The following is a 14,757-nucleotide window of genomic DNA, read 5'->3' as shown; positions in this document are numbered from 1 at the left end:
ATTATTTTTCATGTGCACGCTCATGAGGTCGTTAGAAAGGCTTAAAGTTTGCTGGGGGATTGATTTCAAGAGTTGACAGGGAATGTTGCAGCTCTCCAAAACTCTGGTTAGACCACACTTGGGAGATTGTGTTCAGTTCTCATTGCGGGAAGGACGTGGAAGTTCTGGAGAGGGTGTGGAGCAGATTTTCCAAGATGTTGCACGGATTGGAAAATTCGTCTTATGAGGCAAGGTTAACAGAGCTAAAGCTTTTCACTGTGGAGTGAAGAAGGGATGACAGGATTTAACAGATGTCTAAGAGGGGGCTATAGACAGCGTCGGCAGCCAGCCTTTTTCCTGGGGCGAGACTAGCAAGAGGCCATCTGCACAAGGTGAGGGGAGGAAAGTTTAGAGGAGACGTCAGAGGAAAGACTGTTACTCAGAGAATGGTGGGTGCCTAGAATTCATTACCAGGCTGGCACAATAGGGACATTTACTGTAAAAGACCCTTAGACAACCATATGGATACAAGGGCAATAGAGAGTTATGGACATGAAATGGGGTAGGTTTAGATTGTTGGACCTTTCCCTGAAACACAATCCAGGCAACATCCTAATAAATCTTCAGGGGATAAAGTCCCGAACCTTTATCCCTTTAATGTAGATTGGCATTGTGGGCTGAAGGGCCTGTACTGTGCTGCCTTGCTTTATAAATACCTTGCTTGTTGGATCAGGCTGTGGGAATTTAGAGAACAATCCCTTGGAACTGTGCCATGCACCAAATCTCATAAGGTCTGCCTAACATAACAATTCCATATTCTGCCAGCCTTGGTAAGAATGGAGGTGAACAGGAAAATTTGTAGATGCTGGGGACTAGTTGCCCCAGCTGTCTCATCTTCACCACAGGCCATCCAGTCCTTATAGTGCACCAAAGTGCTGGAGAAACACAGCAGGTCACACAGCATCCGAAGGACGTAAAGGGTGACCACTATTTTGGGCCTTATGTCAGGAATCTGTGGACACAGGGAGGGTACAGTGGCAAAATCCCCTTTCTCTCGCTTCTGTTCTTGTCTCCCTGTTGGCTCACTTTTCTTGCAGGCGAGACACTGCTCGCCATCACCCCCCCCCCCCCCATTCATTCCTGTCGACTGAAAGCTTCTCAGGAGTGGGCTCTCTGCTGTCAGGCTGCGACACAAAGATGGTTCTGGCTGGAGCATCTGATGATGCTGGGGAGCTTCACAAGAAGCGGTAGTTCGCTTCATTGCAGCTTTGAGTGACATCTCTTTTCTGAGTTGACATCATTCAGGATCTCTGCCAAGTATTCCATTAAAAGTTCTTTATTCGTGGGATGCAGTCACCAGTGGCAATTTGTTGTCCATCCCAAATTGCCTCTGAAGTGAGATGGCAGGTGAAAGGGAATCGACTTAGTAGATCAGGTGTCACGTACAGGCCAGGTCCCTGAAGGACATTAATGAACTAGATCGATTTTCACAACAATTTGGTGCTTTCTTGGTTTTCATTACTAAAGCTACTTTTTCTTTAAATTCCACTCTTTTATTGAATTACCTGAATTTTAAATTCTCCGGAGGACATGGTTGGTTTCAGCTTTGTATCTCTGCATCAATGTTCCAGAACTCTAGCTACGCATTATCTGTACCAGCCTTGGCATTCTGATGAGATTTAGGCATGCCTTCAAAAAGTCTGCAAGTGTGCTGTGGAGAGTATGCTTGCTGGAAGCCTCGTGGGGTAGCTTGGGAAACTTGAATGTCCTGAAACACAGAAGGTTGCAGAACATGGCAAACCAAGTCAAATCCATCAGTGGCTCCAACTTCCCGTCCATTGAAGGCATCCATGTGTGGTGTGACCTCAAGATCCCAATCAGTGCAGAGGAGATTTACCAGGATGTTGCCTGGATGGGAGTGTGTGCCTTATGAGGCAAGGATGACAGAGCGAGGGCTTTTCTCTCTGGAATGAAAAAGGATGAGGGGTGACTTCATGGAGGTCTATGAGATTCTAAGAAGCATAGATAGGTTGGACAGCAAGCACTTTTTATCCCCCCCCCCCCCCCCGAGTGAGAGTAGCAAATACCACTGAACAAGGGGAGGGGAGGAAGGTTTAGTGGAGACGGTGGGGTCATTTGTTTTACACACAAAGTGGTAGGTGCCTGGAATGCATTACAAGAGGAGGTGATGGAGGCTGAAGCTATAGGAGCATTTGAAAGACACATGGATGCAAGAAAAATAGAGGGTTATGGGCGTGAGGTCAGGGAAGGCTTAGTTACATTGGTTGGCTTAACGTCATGGGCCACTTCTAGAACAGGTTTTTTTCCAGTACCTATCAGTCTCTTGAACCCTCACCTTAACTATAAACCATTCCAAGATCGTCAAAAGATCTGCCTTTATTTTTATGGCCGGCCCTGGCTAATCGAGAACCGATCAACCCCTGCCTTAAGTACCTAAGGACAAACACCTGTGGCAACAAATTCCACAGATTCATGACCCTCTGGCTGAAGTAATTCCTCTGTATCTCTGCTCTGCTGCAAAACCAAACCATGAGAGAATGCAAGCCCGGTTCAGATCCGGTGCTGTCTGTAAGGGAGTTTGTACTCGCTCACCGTGTCCACTTTGGGTACTCTGGTTTCCTCCCACTGGTGTAGTTGGGTGGCCCAGGCTCGTGGGCCGGAAGGGCCTGTTACCTAGCTGTATGTATCAGAGAAAAAAATTGCACTAACTGCATATGTGAATATTTATTTGTCCATCCTCCTTTTATTTATATTTTCTTTTATTCTATCTCGTGGCATATTATGTTAATTTATTGGATGCTGTTGTGGCTGGTGTTTCTTGCCATAAGAAAGAATGTCAGTGTATTTGTACATTGAAGTTTTGTATTTGACAATAACTCTCATAAGACATAGAAGCAGAAATAGGCCTCAGAAATAGGCCATCCAGCCCATCGAGCTATTTCCCAACTCAGTTCCACTGCCCGGACTTTTCCCCACAACCATTTATGCCCTGGCTAATCAAGAACCTCTGTCCTAAATACCCAAGGACCACCGCCTGTGGCCACAAATTTCACAGATTTATCATCCTCTACCTGAAGTAATTCCTCCGCATCTCTGCTCTGCTGTAAAACTAAACCATGAGGGAATGTCTGACTCGAGGTAAGGAAAACCTCAAGTCTCCAGGGGAACGAAGATCACTCTCCTGGTGATTGATCGGAGTAAAGCTGAGGAGAAAGGTCAAAAGGAAGATTGAAGTGTTTGGAGACACATGAGAAAGGTAAAGGTTCCATGATTGTCACATTTAGAACGTAACTTGCATGAAATTATTCAACTTTTTCGACTGTAAGGAAGACAGAGAGTCACCACTTTGTCCAGCACCCCTCACAGAAATGAGGCCCCAGCAAGGAACGAACTTGCGACCCCTGGCTTACAAGGCCATTGCTTTAACCAATGAGCTATTGGAGCCTCTCTGTAGATACTGGAAACTGCAGATATCGGAATCGGACTTTGAGCAGAATTTGCTCAACGGGTCGAGCAGCATCCGAGGGAGGAGGACAGTCGACATTTTGAGCTGAAACGCTTCGTTGAAACTGGCAAGAAGAGAAGCAGACAGGATAGGGGAGGAGGCAAAGGGATGGGGGTCCCGTGCGGGACTGGTGAACCAGGGAGAAGTGAAGCACGATTGACAAGAGGCAGATGCCAGACAAAAAAGGGGGGAGAGAGAGAGAGGCAGGGACAACAAAAGGGGTCGGTGGAGGAAGATCTGTCACAGAGGATGGGAGTGGGTGGTTAGAAGACAAAAGCAGCCTGTGTTGGAATGTGAAAGATGTGAAGATGGTGGTGTAAAGAGAGACGAGATGGAGCCAAGGTGAGGCAGGCGAGGAGAAGAATCCAGAGGGGAGATGGGGATTTAAGAGTGATGGAACCAGAGAAGATGGGGGGGGGGGGGGTAGATTTAAGACCGAAATAAGGATGAACTGCTTCTCCCAGAGAGTCATGAATCTGCACAGTTGCCTGCCCGAGGAAGCAGTGGAGACGGCCTGGGGTTAACTTTTTTTAAAACTTAAATTTAGACCTACAGCGCGGTAACAGGCCATTTTGGCCCACAGGCCCGTGCCGCTCAATTACACCTAATTAACCTACGACCCCTCCCCCCCCCCCCCCCCCCCCCCCAGCCCCCCTCAGTACATCTCAAATGGTGAGAGGAGACTGGAGCTCCCAGGGAGAAAACCCACACAGACACTCGGGAAACATACAAACTCCTTACGGACAGTGCGAGATTTGAACCCTGGTCCTGATCACCGGCACTGTAAGGGCGTTGCGCCATTCCGAAAACACCACGAGATTTGTTTTTTTTTGTTGAAGAGAAGGGGAATTCAGGCTGATGGGGAACCTGGAGGTAAATGGAGTTGGGTCCATGGTCAGATCAGCCATGATGACAAAGCAGGCTTGACCAACTCCTGCTCTTGTATCTTGTGTTCTTATGAATTTTCCTGGGTAAATACTTCATAACAGAAGGCTTAGTAAACTGAAAGATAAACAAATCCTTGGAATACACAGCACTGGAGGGGGCGAGTCAGTTCATCGTGCCTGGGCCAACTCTGAAAATTAGTCTTTCTTTTAAATAGTGCTTGGACTGTTAATCTAATTTTTTATTTTTATTTGCATTCCTGCTCAGTATCTACTTGAACATTGTCATCAAATCCTTGGTGGTAAATTCCTGACTGAAATGGCCCACCAGGTACAGAAATTTTATTTTAGCAGCACTTGACGTCATTCTGTGTCTCCTGGTCTCTTGACCTCCTACTAGAGGTGTTAAACAGGAAAGCCCGCAGATGCTGGGGTCGAGCCTGTACATGAATGTGGGTCAAGCAGCATTCATAGGATCACCAACATTTCAGGCCTGAACCTTTCATTGGGCATTGCCCAACAGAGGCAACCCACATATGGAGTGTCAACACCATATATAACATCTGGGCACTTTCCAACCAGATGACATTAACATTGACTTCTCCAATTTTTGTTCACCCCCTTACCTCCAGTCTCTCTCTTTCCAGTATCTTCTGACCTGCAGCTTCCCACCCCCTTCTCAACCTTTTCAGTAGCTACCCTCTCCCAGTCACCTCAGCTTTTTTCTCTTAGCCACCTGTGACCTCCTGCATGTTCTCCCTCTCCTTTCCCCTCTCCCTCTCCTTTCCCCTCTCCCTCTCCTTTTCCCCTCTCTCCCTCTTCCCCTCTCCCATTTCTCGTGACCACCCCCCGCCCACTCAACTACCAGTTTTTCCCTCCACCTGATGAAAGCCCCAGGCCTGACATGTTGGTTCCCCTTTCCTTCCTATGGATGCTGTGTGACCTGCTGAATTCCTTCACCATGTTTTTGCACTACCCTCGAAGATTCAGCTTGTTTTCTATTCATTTGAGCTTAAACTGCAGATTCAGCTTTTCATTTTAATATGACATCTCGATTCAAAGGCTTTCTTCCTGCCTGCTCTGTTCTTGTCTTGTAGTGGCTCAGGATTGCAAGCCTGTTAGTTGGTGTTAACATGGGACCCCTGCTGCTTGGAACAATTGGTTAATCCGCTTTCTCCTAAGTAACAGGGTTTAATGACTCTCCTAGCAGGGAGTGCTGGCTTCACTGTGGAAAACTGCTTCTATTGGTTTTTACAGCTGTCACTGCCGTTCCCTCTATCCCATCTATCCCATCGGAGTGTTAACAGCAATTGGTAGACCAGGTATACATATCTGAAGCCACCTTTGGGATATCCAGTGAAGTTGCTACACCACTTTTCTTCGATACGCTGGACCAAGGAGATTTTTTTTTAAAAAAAGGTTTCCTTCCTGAAAAATAATTGGGGATTATGGTAGAAGACTTCAAGCTGAATGCAAAGATAATTCCAGATTTGCTGTATCACGCAGGAAGTTGGATAAACATTAAATTGACTTTTATTGAATTGAACAGGTTTAATCACATAATGACGCTGACACGTTGCGTTAGTTCAACTGTCCTAAAACTGTTTTGCCGCTGCTTTTCGTTTGTGCTCAGTATCTGATGCCTCTCGTGTCAGTATCCAACAATAGTCAGCCAGCACTGAGGGATTCCAGCTGCTCTGATGGTGCTTTTCCACGGTCGCAATGTCCCGGTGAAACCCTTCCCTGTGTTCGTTGGTGACTGCACCAAGGTCAGCGGGGAAGACGTGCAAATGCAGAAAATGAATTTTGAATGATAAGTGGCCCTTCACGGTCTTGTGTGCTTGAAGCGTGTTGTGAATCAGCTGGATGTAGTTTGGTGCACTGTAGTTGCCAAGAAAATTCTCAACAGCATCTTTAAATACCATCCATTGCATGCCCAGACCTAGTACAACATTTTAGCACCTGTATTGAGTGCATGCCCAGGCATGCTTGGACTGACCAAATCAGCGTGCTTTGTGGGAAATAGACTAGGAGACTTTAAATATGACAGGAAATCTTAAAAATAGTTATCGAAAAGAAAGTGGGTGATGTGAAATTTGTCATGACCAGCAGGCCCAAAATCCATAACGTACACCCAAAAGTGTTCAGGAAGCAGTAGATCAGAGAAGGCGCAGGTTAAATAGTGCAGGGTTACGTCAAGGTTTCTTGAGGAGCTGATGGCTGATTGGGGACATTTCTTCAGTCTCTCTGTGGGAGGAACATTTCACTGATAGCTCAGCCACTGATTCAGTGAGCAGGGAACTGGGCTCAGAGCTGTGCGTCTGTCGACAGACATTTGGGATCCCCGATCGGGGATGTGCTGCACAAAAGAGAAATCCTTCCGTTGACTATCAGTTGCTCTCTGCTATTTGTCAGTTGCTAACAAATTCATAGGGATTCAGCGCCATAACAGGCCCTTCCAGCCCAGAAGCCCACGTCACCCAATTACACCCGTGTGACTAATTAACCTACCAATTTCTGTACGTCTTTGGAATGTGGGAGGACCTACAAACTCCTAACGGAGTGCAGCAGATTGGCGCTGTAATGGCGGTGCACTAACCTGGCACAGAGTTGGCATAGTGGTTAGTGCAACACATGAATCGTGCCAGGAATCTGGAGCAGGATTTGAATCCTGCACTGTCTGTAAGGAGTTTGTACCTTCTCCCCGTGTTTGTGTGGATTTTCCCGGTGAGTTTTCTCTCAGTGTTCGAAATATGCGGGTGGGGGGGTGGGATGAGGGTGTAGGTTAATTGGGTGTAAATTGGGCGGCACAGACTCATGGGCCGAAATGGAGTGTTACTGTGCTGTATGTCTAAATTTAAATATGTCGTTATGCAATGCAGACTGGGACCATTTCACCCACAGTGTCCATGTTGACTTGCCGCACACTAATCCCATCAGTTGTGGGAGCAGGAGAAGGGGCACCTGGCCTGTTGCTCCGACATTCGACAAGATCATGGTTGATGTGGGCCGTGGATTCAGTTCCACCTGCAGCAGATCTCATTCAAGATGACTTTATTGTCATGTCCTAAAACAGAAAATGTGATATTATACGATTAGTTATCAGCTGAAATTGCCCAGCACCCCTTAGAGCCAGAGAAAATTAAGCAAAAGAGAGTCTACCCAGAGTCGCTGAGTGTCTGTGGATCCACCTCCAGTACTCCTGCAGCCACACGGCCTTTATTCTGAACCATCAGCCGCCCGAGCTCCAGGTGCACACCTCTGATGTGATCAGGGTGCTTCCAGCACCCTTAGAACCCGGTTCCGATGCCTGGTCCCTCGTTAGCCACTCTGGGGCCTGTCTCTTGCAGTCCGCAGCCGACTGCAGTCGCCAGCGGCCTGTGTGGCTTCCTCGGCTCGAGTCGCCATGTCTGTTATTTAGCCTCAGAGCCCCTCACTGGTCCACTGCTGTGATCACTGTTCCATGAGTTGTCGTCTCTGCTTCTCCTTTTTGCATGGGGGGGGTGGGAGGTGGTGGTCTCTCCATTTTCCTGTGATTCTAGTAATCATCTCGGCCCGATTACTTAAGAGGTTTCTCTTCCTGATAAGCAGTGGGCATCCAGCTCTCCAAAGCCAGAGGGTACATAGAGATGTCCAGTGTAGAACAGGCACTTCAGCCCATCAGGGATCAACCACCCATTTACCCTGCTCCGACATTAATCCAATCCTTTATTCCATCGCATCTCATCAACTACCCCCCAGATTTTTGTCACGGACTTGTACACTTGAACTTCCATCCCACTCATCCTGTGATAGGATGCTGGAGCACCCGTAGGTGGAGGGGGGACCTGACCTGATCACTGAGAGAACAAGCAACCTCCACACAGTCAGCACCTAGTAAGTATGCAAAGCTGGAGAAAGTTAGCAGGACCAAGTGGTGTACTTGATGTAGGAAAGATAAAAGGTACATAATCAAGGTATGGAATAATGTCAGCAGGTGCCCGATTAAAAAAAAAAAAAAAATGGGAGGGGTACAAACCCCCCCCCGTGGTGAACCTGGGTCTCTCGAGCCACGTGGCAGTGACGCAGCCAGCTGCCCCACCCAGTTGCCCGAGGTGAGCCATGCTCTGGGAAAACCAAGCACCAAATGGGCCAAGGCAGGATCCCGCCATCAGATAAAGGGTCAGGTGACTTCTTAATATAATCCAACACACATTTCCTTTTTATTGGATGGTTAAGCCCTTTATCATTAAATGCCGCAAAATTCAAATTAGTCATGGTTCCCTTTAAAATGACTCCCAACACAACTAATCCTTACACAAAATATAAGCTCCTTTTAAAAAAAAATCCCTAAAACTACCAATATATAAAAATTATTAAAAAAAAACTTTATATGAAAAATAAAGTAAAAAAAAAACACACCTAAGTGGTACTCCCCTCTTTTAACCGGGCGTGGTCAATACTACTAGTGGCAGACGAGCTAGGAAGATTCAGAGTCCCACCTTTCCCCCCCCCCCCCCCCCACTCAGCTGATAGTCCGGAAAAAAAAAAAATTTCCATATTCAGACATTCATCCCACAGACCCCATGGCACCAGGTGACTCGTTTGAGGCCAAGATCATTGCATGGACTCCAGAGCTATCAGGAATGTTTTGGGCCCTCTTGAGAGGGCAGACAAATCCTGCAGTTGGTTCCCTTCCATCCAGCCAACAGCAGCTGTGGCTCAGGGGGGCGCTGGGTGAATGGGAGTCGAGTTAACAGCGTGACAACAGATCCTTTGGCCCCGCTCATCATTGCCAACCAAGTTGCCCATCGAAGCTCGCCCCATATGGCCCATATACCTTATATTTCGGCATAGAAGTCGACCTTCAGATAAGTCGGGTCCCCATTTTCATGGTTTTATCATATATCGGGCGCACAAGTCAATCCCCCCCCACCCCCCAATGCAGGGCAGGGCAGTACGTGCTGCAACCCTTGATGTGCAGTGTGACTTTGTGATCAAAGCATGGGGTTAAGTGAAAGTAGAGACTTTAATAAAACTTTCATAAAGTGCAGTATCTCTTGTCTAATGGATGGTATAGAGGATGACACTGACGATGAAGTGGAAGCTGACTCAGCAGATTCAGACTGGGACCCGTGTGATGGCGGTGTAAACAACGAGACTCGGCATGTCCTTGCGGAGATCTCTGCCTCAGATGACGATAGTGACTTTGTCGGATTTTTAAATGTGTTTTTTCAATAAAGTATTTCTTTCTAATATACTGGTAGCTTGAAAATTTGTTGTAGGTTGGGTTCCTTTTTGGTGTTTCGAGGGTTTTCGGATTTCTTTGAATGGAATTTAAAGCCTCATTTTTGTATCTGGTATACAAGTAGACCCAATTTTTTTTTTGTAGGGTTTAAAGACCCTACTTGTACGCCAAAATATACGGTGCCTCTAAACCTTTCTGATCCGGGTATCTGTCCAGGCGACTTTTCAATGTTACAATTTTCCACACCTCCAATCACATCCCCATTTCAAATCGTCACTGCTGTGTCTGTCTGTGTCCCTCGTGGCCCTTATAAATCTTTCCCGGATAACCTTAAACCTAAATCCTCTAGTTTTTTATTCCCTTCTCCCAGGACAAAGGCTGTGATTTGATATCTATTCATACCCTTCATGGTTTTATAAAGGACCCCTCTCATTCTCTGATGTTTGTGTTGACCCAACCAGCCTCTCTTTATAACTGACAAGCCTGCCAGTTCCATTGACGTTCTGTTGAATCTGTTGCGCACCCATTCCATCCCACAGATATCTATCCTGTGGCTGGTTTATGAAATACACAGTAAAAATCTAGCATGGGGCAGCAAGGTTAGTATAATGGCTAGTGCCACATTAGCTGTTACGTCGCCACCATCCGGGCTTTGAATCTGTGTGCTGTCTGTGAGGAGTTTGTTTTCGACATATCTGCGTGGCCTCCGGGTGCTCCTGTTTCCTCTCGCCCTTCAAAATGTACTGCGTTGGGGAGGGGGCATAGAGCAATTGGATGTAATTGGGTAACACAGGCTTGTGGGCCAGAAGAGCTTGTTACCTTGCTGTATGTCCAAATTTAAAATCTCCAGAGCAGGGTTTGAACCTGCAGATTCTTCAGTCCTGAGTGGGGTGTGAATCTAGGCGCTGGAGCGATGGATGACCCTACGAAGAGCATACCCAAATGAGCTGTGTCTGATTTTTGAATGGTCCAACATTTTGGTGAGGGCTTGTGCAGGACACTGCTGGCAGGGAATGTGTCCTTGAAATCTTTGCAATAATGCCTATGTGGTGAATGGCCAAATTTTTAACCGTGTGGAGGAACAGAGGGATATTGGGAGTCCAGGTCCATAGATCCCTCAAGGTTGCCATGGAAGTTCACATGGTAGCTAAGAAGGCAAATAGCATGCTGGCCTTCATTAGCCGGGGGATGGAGTTCAAGAGTCGTGAGGTAAAGTGCAGCTCTGTGAAACTCTGGTGAGACCACACTTGGAATATTGTGTTCCGTTCCGGTCGCCTTATCGCAGGAAGGATGTGGAATCTATGGAGGGGGTGCAGAGGAGATTTACCAGGAGGTTGCCTGGATTGGAGCAAGGTTGACACAGCCAGGGCTTTTGGGCTTTTTCCTTTGAAGCAAGGAAGAATGAGAGGTGACTTAAGGTAAGGTTACAAGGGACTGAGAGAGGGCGGATAGCCAGCACCTTTTCCCCAGGACAACCATGGCACATAATAGAGGACATCTGTTTTAAGGTCAGCAGAAGAAAGTTTAGGGGAGGGGTCAGGGGTAAGTTTTTTTTTGGCCCAGAGAGTAGTGGGTGTTTGGAATGTGCTGCTGAGGCCTGGTGCAATAGACATTCAGAAATACCTCAGATGGATCCATGGATGCGAGAGAACGAGAGGGTTATGGGTATCTCAGGAAAGGTGGGTTTACACTCAAGCACCACATCGTGGGTCAAAGGGCCCGTAACTGCATGATGAATCTCATGCGGGTCATAACCTGAGGCCCAGCCAGCCTGATCTATGGTGAACAAGGAGTCGGAAAAGGGATAAGTAAGCCAATACTTTCCTGCATCTTTTGTTTAGGTTGTGTTTGCATCGAGCAGCCTGCTCCCAGCCAGAGGAACAATGGCGCATTGTGCCCTGTGACGGCTTTCAAATCAGAACAGAGGTTTCTGTGTTGAGGACTCTAGCTTTGTGAATGTGTGCAGCTTTGGCAGGGACAGTTCCTCGACTTCAGACAATGGCCTGCTTGAACCCAGGACTTCCTGTCGTGTCGTTTATGGAAGTCACTCTTGGATAATTTCAGGCACCCCCACCCCACCACTGCCTCCCCCCTCAACCACTCAGGTTGTCAGTGCCGGTCAGCCTAAATGCTGAGGCGACCTTCTCCTGTCTCAATCACCAGAATGATTACTCTGCGGACCTATTGGTCCACAATCTTCTTCCATTCCCCCCCACCCCCATCTCTGTCTGTCATAATTTGAAAAAAATTAGACAAAACAGGACCGTGCCACCCAAATGACCTCCAATCCCCAGTACATTTTGAAAGGTGGGAGGAAACCGGAGCTCCCAGGGAAAACCCACGCAGAGACGGGGAGAACGTACCAACTTCTTATAGACAGCGCAGGATTCAAACCCTGATCGCTGGCCTTGTCGCAGCATTGAACTAACTGTTACGCCAACGGTGTCACCGTTGTGACATGGAATGCAGAAGGAGCTTGAATTATAAGGCAAGGTTACAAAGTTTTGGACTGTTTTAATTGTGTTTTTAATCCTATCGGTGAAACCCTTGTGGCCTAATTAACCTACCGACATTTTTTGGAGACTGGGAGGAAACTGGAGCACCCGGAGGAAACCCAGACAGACACGGGGAGAACGTGCAAACTCTTTATACAGACAGTGGCGGATTTGAACCCAGGTTGCTTGCGCTGCTCTGCTGACTGTGAGTTCCGGGGTGGGGGGGGGGGCTGAGGGGGTGACCTTAGAGGTTTATAATATTATGAGGGACAAAGGTACGGTGATGGTCACAGTCCACTTCCCAGGGTAGTGGTGTCCAGAATGGAAGGACGTGAGTTTCAAGTGAAAGGGGTTTAAAAAGGGACCTGAGGGGTGACTTGTTCATCCAGTGGGTGGTGGGTTGGCAGAGCGAAATGGCAGAGGAAATGGTAGTGGCGAGTAGAAGGACAATGCTTCAAATACATTTGGACAGATATGTGGTTGGGAAACGGTGAGAGCTGCCATCCTCAGCGGGAGTTCTATGGTTCCCCGGGGGGCTCAGCACATTGAAGTAAAAGCCTTTTTTTTGTACACATCGCGTAATATAAATATTTTTTAGTGTGCAGTTGATAGGAGAGAAGTATGGAAGAAACGAATATTGAAATGCTTCTCTTTGGAAGAGGGCCCATAAACTTTGAGCAGAGCCCTAGTTGTTTTTTGGTGGGTGGGGGGGTTGCATAGCCGAACAAAGGTTGATAATGGCTGGGTTAGAGGGATCTGAGTGAGCGAGCGAGACTAGCTCGGGTGGGGAACTTGGTCAGCATGGACGAGTTGGGCTAAAGGGCCTATTTTGGCAGTGACAGGCGCAGCGCGGTTAGCACGTCGATGTTACATCGCCAGTGACCGGAGTTCGAATCCAATGCTGTCTGTTGCAGGGGTGGCCAATCTTCTCATTTTTAATTCAAACATTCAGCACTGTATCAGGCCATTTCAGCCCACGAGTGCGTACCGGGGGGTGGGGCGTAGGTTAATTGGGCAGCAAGGACTCGTGGGCCGAAATGGCCCATTACCGCGCTGTGTATCTAAAGTAAAAGGTTAGCCATCCCTAAGGAGTCTGTATGTTTTCCCAATGTCTGCATGTGTGTGTCTCCGGTTTCCTCCCACCCTCCAAAACGTAGAGGGTTGTAGGTTAATTTGAGTGTGATTTGGTGTCACGGATTTAAGTGGCCAGAATCGGTTTTTGCCGTGCTACAAATACATTTCTCTGAAGGGCCTCCATTATTTTCTCCATTTTTGTGAGAGTGTGGAGACCTGCCAGCACTTGAACGCTTTTTAACAACCATGGCAGTAAGGAATGTACCCAAATCTTGATGTTAGAAAACTCATTCCAAATTCGATGGCCTTTTGTCTAAGTTAGAAAGCCCCCACTTGGACATTGAGTGCGGATTGCCTTAAAACCCTCTGGAGTCAAATCAGACGATGAGCACTTTGCGATATGATCCGCAGCAACTCTGGGGAGGAGATAACAGAAACAGTCTGTGCCCGTGGTGCTGAATCCCAGTGACTGTGAGATGATTGCAAGAGACGGGGGAGGAATATGTTCAAGTGCGATCGAGATGCTGGAGTCAAAATGAGCCCATTACTAGCATAATAGGTTCGTGACGTAACTATGAAAAATCAGATGACATTTCTCTTTGACGGTGAATCACCATTCTGAGCCAATTTCACCCCTGTAGATTTAATTCAGATGTGATCTCAGCCTCTCTGTTGGTTTTAGACTCTTCCAATCTGTTCCAGCCCTGTCTCCCATGTCCTCCAAACTTAGCTGTAATTTTTGCTGCCCGTTGTCCCATCGACACCTCATTTCCCGCACTAATTGCTGAACCACACCACATCTCCCAGTTCAGTTCCAAAGGTTCTCGAATTTACTCTGTTACGCTGGCGCTCTCCAAACACTCCCAGAATCTGGCTCCTCCCCCAACCAACGCACTCCTCCAAATCTCGACCCTCGGGCACCCATCAGTTTTAATTGGCTCCACTGCTGATGCAGCTATACCCAGCTTTACAAAAGTAAAGCGTTCCTAATAAACCTTTTGGAAGCTGAAATGGAGTGAAGCAAAGGCTTTTTTTGTAAAAGCAAACACCCATTCAAATTTATTTCAGAGAGCGAACACAGGTTTCCTTGTAAAAACAAATTTTCGTAAAGCGAGTATTCATAATCAGGGTATTCCTGTTCAAGCTTTAAACTCTGGAATTCCCTTTCCTACCTCTCTCTCCATTTATTTAGCATGCTTATTGAGGCAGAACAAGTTTCGGTCCACCTCATACATAGGTTCTCAACCTTTTTCTTTCCACTCGTATACCACCTGAAGTCATCCCTCAATAACCGCAGAGAACTTCTGCCTCTGTCAGTAGCATGAACAAGGAGCGGGCTGAGCACACAGCCCTGAGGTGCGCCAGTGCTCAGTTTGACGGTGTTCGACATTCTGCTACCGACCTGGACAGACTGTGTTCTTTCTGCTAGGAAGTCCAGGATCCAATTACCCGGGGCTAGAGTTGGAGAATGAGGACAGGTTATCAGTGCCTTTCTCTTCCTCTGCACGATGACATCACACTCGTTGCTATGCTGAGCGCCAAGATAGAAACATAGACATGTGTTAGCATTCA

At 47.3% G+C, this 14,757-nt stretch overlaps 1 protein-coding gene and 1 long non-coding RNA gene across 10 annotated transcripts in view; one reads left to right on the top strand and one right to left on the bottom strand.

Annotated features, from left to right (window-relative positions):
• The window catches only part of adgrl2a (adhesion G protein-coupled receptor L2a), a 905,078-nt gene that overhangs the window by 476,591 nt on the left and 413,730 nt on the right, over window positions 1–14,757 (top strand). The window lies entirely within an intron of this gene.
• LOC138762836 (uncharacterized) lies at window positions 1,464–14,664 on the bottom strand. The gene is made up of 3 exons (XR_011357193.1): window positions 14,588–14,664; window positions 7,292–7,456; window positions 1,464–1,747 (listed from the first exon to the last, which is right to left on the bottom strand). It is a non-coding gene; the product is annotated as an uncharacterized lncRNA (long non-coding RNA).

Source organism: Narcine bancroftii, chromosome 5, assembly GCF_036971445.1.
Source record: "Narcine bancroftii isolate sNarBan1 chromosome 5, sNarBan1.hap1, whole genome shotgun sequence".
NCBI lineage: Eukaryota > Metazoa > Chordata > Chondrichthyes > Torpediniformes > Narcinidae > Narcine > Narcine bancroftii.
Note: the sequence above shows the minus strand (reverse complement) of the source record. Positions and strands in the feature narration are given on the sequence as shown.